This window comes from Ctenocephalides felis, unplaced genomic scaffold (genome assembly GCF_003426905.1).
Source record: "Ctenocephalides felis isolate EL2017-DRISC unplaced genomic scaffold, ASM342690v1 CF-g0.4_SCAFFOLD_03570, whole genome shotgun sequence".
NCBI classification, from domain to species: domain Eukaryota; kingdom Metazoa; phylum Arthropoda; class Insecta; order Siphonaptera; family Pulicidae; genus Ctenocephalides; species Ctenocephalides felis.
This window is the reverse complement of record NW_020539724.1, coordinates 17023214-17035858: the sequence shown is the minus strand read 5'-3', so window position 1 is coordinate 17035858 and position 12645 is coordinate 17023214. Positions and strand designations below refer to the sequence as shown.

At 30.6% G+C, this 12645-nt stretch overlaps 1 long non-coding RNA gene across 3 annotated transcripts; it reads left to right on the top strand.

Moving 5' to 3' along the window:
- The first annotated feature begins 1038 nt into the window (after positions 1 to 1038).
- Positions 1039 to 5855, top strand: LOC113383786. Of its 3 annotated transcripts, none has more exons than XR_003367766.1 (8): positions 1039 to 1165; positions 1231 to 1459; positions 1735 to 1836; positions 2072 to 2211; positions 2285 to 2442; positions 3718 to 3841; positions 4225 to 4318; positions 5593 to 5855. It is a non-coding gene; the product is annotated as an uncharacterized LOC113383786 (long non-coding RNA). The 3 variants fall into 3 exon arrangements; XR_003367767.1 differs by having other exon boundaries at positions 1701 to 1836; XR_003367768.1 differs by lacking the exons at positions 4225 to 4318; positions 5593 to 5855 and having other exon boundaries at positions 3718 to 3845.
- The last annotated feature ends 6790 nt before the right edge of the window (positions 5856 to 12645 follow it).

Here is a 12645-nt window from a genome sequence, read left to right as displayed (position 1 = left end):
ATCACAATTAAACAAGTTTAAGTTTTAAATACATTTTAATTATATTTTGATAAATATGTTTTAATGCAAATTAAAGTTGTTTGTGCCAGCAATAATATTTCTAGTACTAATACTATTATAGGAGATTCCAAATTTTTTTACCCATGCCATCATCCTCAGTATCTTTTAAGTTTAATCCTTGCAGTGGACCATTTCCATATCAGACTTTAGGAGTACCTTTAACTGGAACTTTTACAGTTTTATCATTACAGTTTCACACCTATTGATGAAATAGATTTGAAACAATCTGTCGACATCTTGAATAAGTAATAAGGAAGATGAAACATCTGAGAATGAATATTATAATGATGTAAAAAGCAAGTTGCCTTTGTATCTTTGAGAAGAAGTGAAACGACAGTGTAAATGTTTAAAAACTAGCTTTAGTTACATATGATATTCTTTGTATTGTCTTTTTATTAAATCAAGTCAAGTACTTCATGTAAATGGTCTTTATAGAATGATGTGCAATGCAATGCAATATATGTCCATTTATTTATTTAGATTTAAAATGTAATTGATAGTAATTAAGTAAATTAAGTATAAGTTATTATTATCATATTATGAAAGCTTATGGAATATAATTTATATTTTCAGCTCGTTTTAAATGTAAAATTGAAATCAAATATTTATTAATGAGCTAAAATAATTTTATAAACAATTTTATTTGAAATAAATTATATTTTCGGACAAATTTATTAACTTTAACAACAAATATACTTTATATAACAATACTTCATAATTTTCGTAGATTAAATTTTCTGTTTGAATTTCGCGCTTTAAATTGTACGTTGTAATTGCTTCAAATGTCAAGAGATTTTTGTGAATGAACTTAATTTCGCGTTAATTAAGAGTTTTTAATTAAATCCTTGATTAGTTTTAATTCTCTTGTTTATCTATGGTCACCTTAACCTTGCCTATTTCATAAGTACCAAAAAGAGTCGCTTGGGGATCATTGGCGCTACTTGCACACTCTGCATTCGCACATCTTCCCATATCTATGTTTCTATGGTCAGAAAGAGTCGCCAAAAAATTCATTCTTTCTTTTTGGACTTGCCGGGCGCATACATTACATCGGAGCACGAAAAACAAGGTGGACTCTTTGCCAGAAGAGCTCTTGATTATTCTGGTGAGTTGTATTTGTACAAATTATATAACGCGTTCGGATTTACGATTCCATTTTGTGTTTAACAGTGTCGTTGCGTGTAACGCCAAAAGTGACATTTAAGTAATTGTGCAGAGTTTATTTCGGATTAATTACATAATTGAAATTATACTCCATTTTCCCATATCTATGGTTCTATGGTCAGAAAGAGTCGCCAAAAAATTCATTCTTTCTTTTTGGACTTGCCGGGCGCATACATTACATCGGAGCACGAAAAACAAGGTGGACTCTTTGCCAGAAGAGCTCTTGATTATTCTGGTGAGTTGTATTTGTGCAAATTATATAACGCCTTCGGATTTACGATTCCATTTTGTGTTTAACAGTGTCGTTGCTTGTAACGTCAAAAGTGACATTTAAGTAATTGTGCACACTTTATTTCGGATTTATTACATAATTGAAATTATACTCCATTTTGTTTTTTACTTACTTTCTATTAGACTCAGTTGCTTTAGATTCTTGCTTCATTTTTTTTTAAATAATTGGTATTACTTGCAAATAGTTTAGGTATCATTAAACAATACAATTTGTTGAAGTTCATTGCTGAAGGCCTTGCATTCGTGGCGTCAACTAGAAATTCTTGTGTTAATGGAGTCTTCAAGGAAGTCAGCGACATGCAAACAAGTAATAAATTAAAGGTATGGGTTAACAATACAATTTTTATTAAATTGTTTTGCAATTTTCCAAAATTGTTGATTTTTATTAACAGCAAGTTCGACTAATTTTTCTAGTAAGTATTTTTATTATCGATTTGCAATTATGTTGACATCTTTTTAACCCTTTGCAGATTTATTTAGTTAAGTGAATAATTAAAGAGATAAATAAATAAAACTTAATCTATATTAGATGAAATTAATTGATGTTTTTGAATAGGTCTTCCAAACAATAGGCATCTGAATAATGACAGAAATGCTGGAAAACGGAAGCGTGAAAAGGGTCCAGCTCCTCCCATGCCTGTCATTTGCATGAGTGTGATGCCATTGCCTATCGCAGATAAAAAACATGATTTGGAGGTAAACTTCATTATTACATATGAAGACAAATATCGACTTGGTGACAATTCATTCAAATAATTAAATCTTTTAGATCATTGAGTTGCAATATTAGTGATAATTCTACAAGAAGCATAGAAACTGCAACTGCCAGTATGACGGATGATCAAGTAGATGATTTTTTGCTTCAGTTGTTTGAAATTGTAAAGGAGAAAAATGAACTATTCTGGAGGCAAGCCTAGTTGAGTATACGTAAGTTGGAAAATAATCACATTTAAATTAGTTTTATTCATCCTATTGAACCAACCATTAGTGACATTCTATTACCTAAAATGTGGTGTTTACTAGATGTAAAAAAATTATCAATAAATCACCAAGTATTTTGTTCATGTTTTTTCCATAAACTCTGAACCTATTTTAAAAATTTAAAAACCTTTTAAAAAATATCAATTGGAAATCATATTGGTTAGTGTTAGGTAAAGATCTGCCGAATCGTGTCTTTGAAAATGTTGAAATTCAATTTGCTTTAGTTTGAAAAAATAGCTTGTACATACTAGATTTCAATAGACCTTTTTTTTAACTTTCCGCAGGGTAAGTTATAGTAATCACAAAAAAATTGAAAATGAAAATTTTCATATCTTTACGTTTCAAAGGTTTCTGAATATTTGGGCAAACCTTAAAAAAAAATTGATGTGTGTGTGTGCATGCGGATATGGAACACCGTTCAACCGATTTGAATAATTAAAAAAAACATTTGATTCGTATTGATAAGGAGACTTGCGGATTAGTTTTTGGCGAAGACAGGTCTAGACGTTCCGAAGATACGGGGCAAAAAGTGCCAAAAACGGTAACTCAGTTTTTAAGTGAACGAAGCGTCCGATTTTAATAATTACTTGTATTGACAAGATGAAGAACTGATTAAATTATTGGGTAGGCACATACACAGGTATGTAGAAATATATTGATTTGAATTCAAAGTTTATTTGCTTTAACTATCCTGGCTTGTGATAAACAAAAATAATTATGATAAATCAGGTTCGAGCATAATAATGTGATTCTATTTTGAAATTGTTGAAAGATTTTAATTATTCTCAATAATTCTTCAGAAAGATTCTGTAATGCTAATACAATCAATGCTTTTTATATAAAATATTTTGTAAGTAAATGAAGCTGATGCATAAATCTTAATTTAATGATTTTGAAAACAAAGTACTTTTTACTATTAAATGTCACGGTCTTCAAAAAAAAAGCCTTTGAATTTTTATATAATATCCTTCATGACAAGAAAATTCTGTGCTGATCCTGAATATTTACTTAAGCCATAGTATATATTATTGTTGACGGCTGCTACGATTTAAAGTTTCCTAGGCAAAATGCATTGAGGCTAAGTCATGTGAACACTGAAATAATTTTATTTCTCATGACAAGAATAACTGTAATAATTAGTCAAAGATACATGAAATATTTAATTTCAGATAAAGACATACAAAGAGTAATCCAAACTTATTATTACCTTTTATATTTCAGCTCTGCTATAAAATAGAAGCTGTCGACAATAATCAAGTTAATTATAAAAAATAAGTTAACTCTGGAATGAGAATCCTGTATTATCTTACTGCTGCAGTAGACTTCTTTGCTTCATTAACTATCGGTAAGATAACAAAACAAGCAATTCTTATTTCGTAAGATACAAGTCGAATTATTTAGGTTTTGAGAAACCTAGAGTATAATTATGCTTTTCAATACTTACTTATAAAATACTACAAGGACAAGATCAATACATAGTTTTTCCAGAAACATACTCCAAGCTTCAACTGTTAACTGCTATTGCTTACAGTTTCAAATAAAATATGTAAAACTAATCACATAATTATCATATCTCAAAATAATTAAATATTCAAAATATTTGTTCAAGATTCATTATATAGGCTCTGTATCGATTCTTTTGTAACAAATATATACAATATATACATTTACAAATTGAATACCTATCTTCATTTGAAAATAACAAAAACAATTATTACCACAATTAAGGATGGCAACCTATAAGAGAAATATCTGCTGAGGGATCAAAAAGACTTCTATGGAAACTGAATTTATTAAACTGAATACGCGTAGAGACTTCAAGGTATGCAATTTATTTAATCATTTGCTTATTTATTCATCTTAATATTTTGATATCGTCATTAAGAATTTATTCATATTTTTTTCATTTTATTTAAATTTTTTTTTTATATATTTAATTTTCCATTATTACAATAATACTTATAAGTCACTCATAAATTAATTTAAGTCAATTATTTACACTATATCGCAAACATCATGTAACATGTTTTAAAATACCGCTTGCAAATAGGTCAATTTTTTTATTATTCATTTACTCATACACGAGTTTTAATCATTTATTTATTTATGCATACAAATGATCTTTTTTACATGCTACATTTTTTTTACTTACCCATTTAATAATTATAAACTTTCTGTAGTTCCTCTACGATTATTTTGCATATCTGTTTTTGAGAAAACATCGATTTACGGCAAAAAATCTGTTCACACACACACACACACACACACACACACACATACTTTTTCCAAACTTGGTCTCTTTCAGTTCAGAATGGCTTGAAACTTCGAGAAAACATAAAAATAGCGAATAGGATTTTTTGATGAAAACATAAACTTCTCCTTCGGGAAATTAAAAATCAAAAACTGTTCGAAAGATTAGTTGGGAATGACACTGATTAGTTTTAGGGAAAAATATACCGAACCATTTCCTTGTAATTAACTGTTGAAAAAAAAATTTAATCCAATTTTTATGGAACTTTTTTTAATGATATATATCATGGCCTTATAGAACTTACTGAAATATTACGGCTTTACGACAAGTAGTTTAATTTTAAAAATTCATCAAAGTTCGACGTTTGTTAAAATTAAAATTATACAATTTACTTGGTATAACGATAGAGTACTCGGTTTCGATGAACACACTAAATCATTAAATTCCTACAGAAACAGGTTCAATTATAAAAATTGTTGATTTTTAAAAATTTGTTTTTAGAAAATACTCCGAGTTAACAAGTTCGCTATATGTAATAAATCCACTCGGAATACTTTTAATCACTCATAAGTTAATTTATTTTTTATTAATTAAATCAATTATTAATACATTTCGGGAAGTTCATGTAACTTGCCTCAAAACAAAATATCAATACCAACTAGTTTAGTTTATTTTTTTCAATTTTGCGATTTTTTATATAAATTATTTATTTTTTTATTCATTTATCTATTTGTTTATTTTTACTTTTGTATATTTTTAATTTCAATTAAAAATTAAATAATTTAAATTAATTTTAATTTTATTGATAATTGTCTAATCGGACCAATTCGAATTTTTTTGCGCAGGATGTCATTTTTGAGCCGTGTCAAGTGGCTCCGCCGGCGACTTGATTGGTCCACGCGATTGTCAAGTTGTTCATTTGCGTGATGGGCAGCAAGAGGACCTCCAAGACCAAGGGAGAGGACCCAGGGAAGTACCCAATAATAATAAGTGTGTTATGAAAACGAGCAAAATTAAACAAATCATTGTCGGGTTCTCATTCATTTATTCGCGTTTGCTTCCATTGTATTTAAATTTTGTGCAATTTCTTTTAACAATTTGTGACATTGACAGTAGATTGTGAACGGCATACGTAGTTTGGCGCGATCGTATCGATTTTTTTTTAAGTACTACTTTGTTAGCATATTATGTAATGTCATGATTCAGATAATTACTTGCATGCTAATATAGTAGTTTGGGGTAGTAGTAAGTTATGTAGGTATCATTCGTAGTTCTAGTTTTGACTGACACACTAACACAATAATCCACTATTAAACAAGAATGTAATAATCTGAATCATTCGACATTATGTATTACTTAATTATATAATTATTAAACTATTGTCAACTATAAACAACTGTTGCCGTTTGCAATCCATATAGCATTGCGCCAATTTATTTATATTCTGATATATAAACTTTGTTTCATCACTTTTAGGGCGTTCTTGGAGGCCATGATACAAAATTCAATTAAGGACAAAGTGTGAGCACTAAATGTTATCAATCCATGAAATAGTTTAAATCTGGAATTTATATATTTAATTTTAACCTGCAGATAACTTTACCTACTTCAGCAGTATGTGTTATTTATCAAACATTTTAAAAGATGTATTCTAATCTCTTGTTTTTTTGTTCCAGATTAAATTCTCCGCTACTGAATCAACTGCCTCATTGGACCCAACCGACTCTAGTCGATCAAACAGTAAGCTCTTATCAAGTATCTATCAGGCAGTCTGTACCCTTTATCAAACATTTTAAAAGACGTGTTTTAATCTTCTGTTTTTTTTTTTTTTATTTCAGATTCAATTATCCACTTCTGAATCAACAGCCCTCATTGCGTGTGTATCCTTTATCAAATATTTTAAAAGACGTGTTCTTATCTTTTGTTGTTTTTTTTATTTCAGATTCAATTATTCACTTCTGAATCAACAGCCCTCATCTCCTTTAATCCATCAAACAGTAAGAACTTATCAAGTATCTATCAGGCAGTCTGTATCCTTTATCAAACATTTTAAAAGACGTGTTCTAATCTTTTTTTTTTTTATTTCAGATTCAATTATCCACTTCTGAATCAGCAGCCTTCATCGCCTTTAATCCATCAAACAGTAAGACTTATCAAGTATCTATCAGGCAGTCTGTATCCTTTATCAAACATTTTAAAAGACGTGTTCCAATCTTTTGTTTTTTTTTTTTATTTCAGATTCAATTATCCACTTCTGAATCAACACCCCTCATCGCCTTCAATCCATCAAACAGTAAGCACATATCAAGCATCTATCAGACAGGCAGTATGTATCCTTTACCAAACATTTTCAAAGACGTGTTCTAATCTTTTTTTTTTTTTGTTTATTTCAGATTCAATTCTCCTGCACCACTGAACCACCAGTCCTCATCGCCTTCAATCCATCAAACAGTAAGCACATATCAAGTATCTATCAGACAGGCAGTATGTATCCTTTACCAAACATTTTCAAAGACGTGTTCTAATCTTTTTTTTTTTTTTTTCATTTCAGATTCAATTCTCCTGCACCACTGAACCACCAGTCCTCATCGCCTTCAATCCATCAAACAGTAAGCACATATCAAGTATCTATCAGACAGGCAGTATGTATCCTTTACCAAACATTTTCAAAGACGTGTTCTAATCTTTTTTTTTTTGTTCATTTCAGATTCAATTCTCCTGCACCACTGAACCACCAGTCCTCATCGCCTTCAATCCATCAAACAGTAAGCACATATCAAGTATCTATCAGACAGGCAGTATGTATCCTTTACCAAACATTTTCAAAGACGTGTTCTAATCTTTTTTTGTTTATTTCAGATTCAATTCTCCTGCACCACTGAATCACCAGTCCTCATCGCCTTCAATCCATCAAACAGTAAGCACATATCAAGTATCTATCAGACAGGCAGTATGTATCCTTTACCAAACATTTTCAAAGACGTGTTCTAATCTTTTTTTTTTTTTGTTCATTTCAGATTCAATTCTCCTGCACCACTGAACCAACAGTCCTCATCGCCTTCAATCCATCAAACAGTAAGCACATATCAAGTATCTATCAGACAGGCAGTATGTATCCTTTACCAAACATTTTCAAAGACGTGTTCTAATCTTTTTTTTTTTTTTTGTTTATTTCAGATTCAATTCTCCTGCACCACTGAACCACCAGTCCTCATCGCCTTCAATCCATCAAACAGTAAGCACATATCAAGTATCTATCAGACAGGCAGTATGTATCCTTTACCAAACATTTTCAAAGACGTGTTCTAATTTTTTTTTTTTTTTGTTTATTTCAGATTCAATTCTCCTGCACCACTGAACCACCAGTCCTCATCGCCTTCAATCCATCAAACAGTAAGCACATGTCAAGTTTCTGTCAGACAGGCAGTATGTATCCTTTACCAAACATTTTCAAAGACATGTTCTAATCTTTTTTTTTTTTTTTGTTCATTTCAGATTCAATTCTCCTGCACCACTGAACCACCAGTCCTCATCGCCTTCAATCCATCAAACAGTAAGCACATATCAAGTATCTATCAGGCAGGCAGTATGTATCCTTTACCAAACATTTTCAAAGACGTGTTCTAATCTTTTTTTTTTTTTGTTTATTTCAGATTCAATTCTCCTGCACCACTGAACCACCAGTCCTCATCGCCTTCAATCCATCAAACAGTAAGCGCTTATCGAGTATCTATTAGACAGGTAGTATGTATCCTTTATCAAACATTTTGAAAGACGTGTTCTAATTTTTTGTTTTTTTTATTTCAGATTCAATTATCCACTTCTGAATCAATAGACTCTAATCAGACTGTAAACGCTCATGAACGATGAGTCGACAATCAACTGCTTGGGTTTTGAAACACTAATTCTTATAAATTTGCACAAGTGGTTCTTTTTGTAACCGTGTTTAGTCTTATGCATGTTCTTACCAGTAGTCTTACTAACTCATTAACAATACTAACATTTTAATAACGTAGTTTGATCAGTTACAATAAAAACCACTTGTTGCAGTTTACTTAGGAAGACGTAGTAAAACGGCTCAGAAGAAAACACTTGGTGAGTTACATTTTTATAATGTATTATAGTAGTCTGACTTATAACCAATTAAATGCTTTTGTTCACAGGGTAAGCAATGATCTCTTCAGGATTGCCCTCAACTTACACACGTGCCTGCATTGGACTTATCTTGCTGTCAGAAACCTTAACTCAATGGTGTTCCTAGAGAAGATACATGCTGCATTCAATCAAGGGTTATGATTTGGATACTTATAATATATTCATCTAATTATTAAATAAATACATAGTTTTATTAGTTCAAATTGTTGTTTGAATTTTCATTAATGCTTATATGTTACTTATAATATGTTACTTAAATTATATAAATATTTTGAATTATTTTGATGTCATAGGTGTAATAGAAGAATGTCATCCGTCAGTTGTGATAAATCAAGACAAAGTAAACTGATTGGCTCCATTGTGAAGATTGCGGATACAGCAGTTTAGACATTAAAACATTTGTTTGGCAAAGAAATATAAGTATTAAAATATTTTTATACTTGATATATATACCTAAGAATTATGTTAAATAATTTGTTTTATAGGCTTATTTGACGAAACTTCAGGCGGTCTTCTGAATGGTTTGCACTCTGGTCTCACTTTACTCGAACCTCTTGGATTTTGGTCTCATCTTGCTCGAATAGCCTGCGGCCTGGTCTTGTACTTGTAAGTCCATGGTCTTGTTCTTGTAAGCCCCATGGTCTTGTTCTTGTAAGCCCCATGGTCTTGTACTTGTAAGCCCCATGGTCTTGTACTTGTAAGCCCCATGGTCTTGTATTTGTAAGCCCCATGGTCTTGTACTTGTAAGCCCCATGGTCTTGTACTTGTAAGCCCCATGGTCTTGTACTTGTAAGCCCCATGGTCTTGTACTTGTAAGCCCCATGGTCTTGTACTTGTAAGCCCCATGGTCTTGTACTTGTAAGCCCCTGGTCCCTTAGGCCCCTGCATTTTCCCTCCTATGGTTTCTCGCCTCTTGATTTGTATTCATGTAAATTAACTAATGTTTTGTTAAAATAGTTTTATATTTAGTTTATAGTATTTTAATTATTGTACAATATTGTTTTATTACAATATTAATAAATATTTCTTACAGGTTGTATCAAATTGCTAATTTGACTAGTACTGGTGATCGTGCTGTCCCAAAACACTTGTCAAGATTCTACTATGTTTGCATTGAGAAGCCAATGCCAAGAACCTAAATGTTTGTAACACATTTATCTAAATATTGAATATAATTATTGTTAACCTTTTAAATTTGTTGTTTTATTCGTACCATTAATGTTTTCTTTCATTGTGAGTCTTTAGGCGCTCCATCATTTGCTAAAGATACAAACATATTAACTCACTTGCTCATGTAATTTTTTTTTTATTCACCACTCACTGAATTACATAAATATTTATGTCTTTGCATTTTATAGGTAATATGGGAGAAATTCATTTATCAATTCTGAGGAATTAAGACCAGAGTGAAGTGACCGGCAACCGATGAACCTCATTGTCATGTTTGGGTGTCTTAAACTTCTGGCCTCTGATGACTTCGAGGTCTTTTGTTATTAGAAAAATCAAGACAAAGTGAAGTGAACAACAACCGATTGGCTTTACATATATACATACGAGTATATTGAGTTTTATTTAAGAATTAGTTAATTTACAAATTTACAATTAGAATTAATTATTTACATATTGACTCGTTTAATCGTGTAATTTTTTATTCATTATTTACTAAACCATGGATTTTTACTCAATATAAACATGTCAAAAGCACACATTTTTCTTTCATTATTTAATGTCTAAGTCATGATTTGAATTTTTACATGTTTATATAATAGTAGTAATCATAATTAATATAATAATGTTTATAATAGTAGCAATTGTAATTAATCTTTGTAATAAGTAAAAATTATTAATTATAAATGCTGTTCTATTGTAGTTAGAGTAAGAGTATGTTATAATAATGTATTTATTATTTGTAATGTAACGATCTAACTTAAATATAAATTTGTGTAATGCCATCAAATAAAATTATTTAACTTTATCTGTAAGTGTTTAATTTAATTTAATTTTTATCAATTTCAGTGATATTAAATTAGCAAATATACACAAGTTCAATTATATATCAACTATTACCATTCGAGTCAATTTCAATTAAGCAAATTTAAAGTTCAGTTTAGAAATCCACGAATTGAGTAAAAAGCCATGGATATATATGCATGAGTTTTTAGCATGAAACATAAAAAGAAAAAATTTATGTTTTTGACAAGTTTAATTTGAGTGAAAATCCATGACTTTTAAACAGTTCGAAGTGGAAAATTTAATATTTTAAAAGTTTAATTTGAAATTAGCTACTAATATGTTGAAATTATTGTATTATACAATGTTAATAAAGTTATTGTAATTATATCTTTTAATTGATATTTCATGTTTTAATTAGCTATATACTGTTTATGAGCACTTTATTAGATTGTCTTTGCAATTTTACTTAGAATTATTTAATGGCTCAAAGACTAATTATTTATTTCAACAATTCTGTGACAAACAGATTATTTAATTAGTTCAATTTAATTAATAAGTATAACTAGTGTTAGTTATTTTACTTAACTAAGAAAAATATATATTTTTTATGTATTTTTTCAACTTTAATAATATAAGCAATTTATTAATTTAATTACTTTATTATTTTATTACTTCATTATAAAGGCTAAGATTGTGTTTGCAATTTTGCTCATAATTAAATTAATTATTTGCACAAAGACTTATTTCAACTGCTCTATTGCAATTAGATAAATTAATCAGTGTATTTAAATAATATATATAACACGTATCAGTTCTACTTAACTTAGAAAAAATATTTCCTTAGATCTTACTATTTTTTTCTTTTCTTATATACCGTGTAACTTTAAGAAAAATGAGCACTTTAATTGATTTAGACTGCATAATAATTAGTTCATATTAATTAATACCTAATAACTTATATTAATTTTTTTGCTTTTTATTATAAAAAAAAAATTACATCTTAAAGACTTAGAATTTTTTCTTTTTTCTCTATTATCACTTTTTTTACTTAATTTAATATATTTATATCTTATATTTAAATCCCGTTAGATAAGGGGATTTTTTTTAACCCCCAGGTTCTATCTGCTGCGGTTACCTAAACCATAGAACCCTGGTTTAAGGTAACCGGAGCCCTGAACGTCAGGTAACCGGAATTCGGTAAACCCTGACGCAGGGGTCGGGATGGGATTAGCTACCCTACAAATTTACAATTAATTCGCTTACCTCTCGATTTTTATTTTTTTACCCTACCTGCGTCTCGAACCTGCTACCATATCCTTCCAATCTTCTATCCCATTCACTCCTCTTAGCCCACTTACTCCATGCTGATCACACCGAAACACCGCCGCAAACTGGCTTATGTAGACTCGATATAGATAAGCCAGAAATAATTTCAACCGGCGACGATTTAACAAGTCATAAGCACTAAAAAAAGCCGGGTTCGTCACCGGTTGTGTGGCGTAACGGTTAGCGTGATGGCTTTGTAGTACCGCAAAGGTAACGAGTTCGATCCCAGGATCGGACGGGAAAAAAGCTCGTCGTGTTGGCCGGTATACTATGCAAGCGTGCCGGACGTTACGTTGATGTATTAAGAAAGCTCCGTGTAGGCGAAGGGGTGAATGAAGAAAACCTTCCCTGCCTCGGGCACCCTTCGTCAGGCATTGCGACCTGGCGGAGGGTGCCCTAGCGGATTCTTCACTTTATTTACTTAACTAGCCTGCGGGGGCCCGGAGGCCCCCCCACGCGGGCGC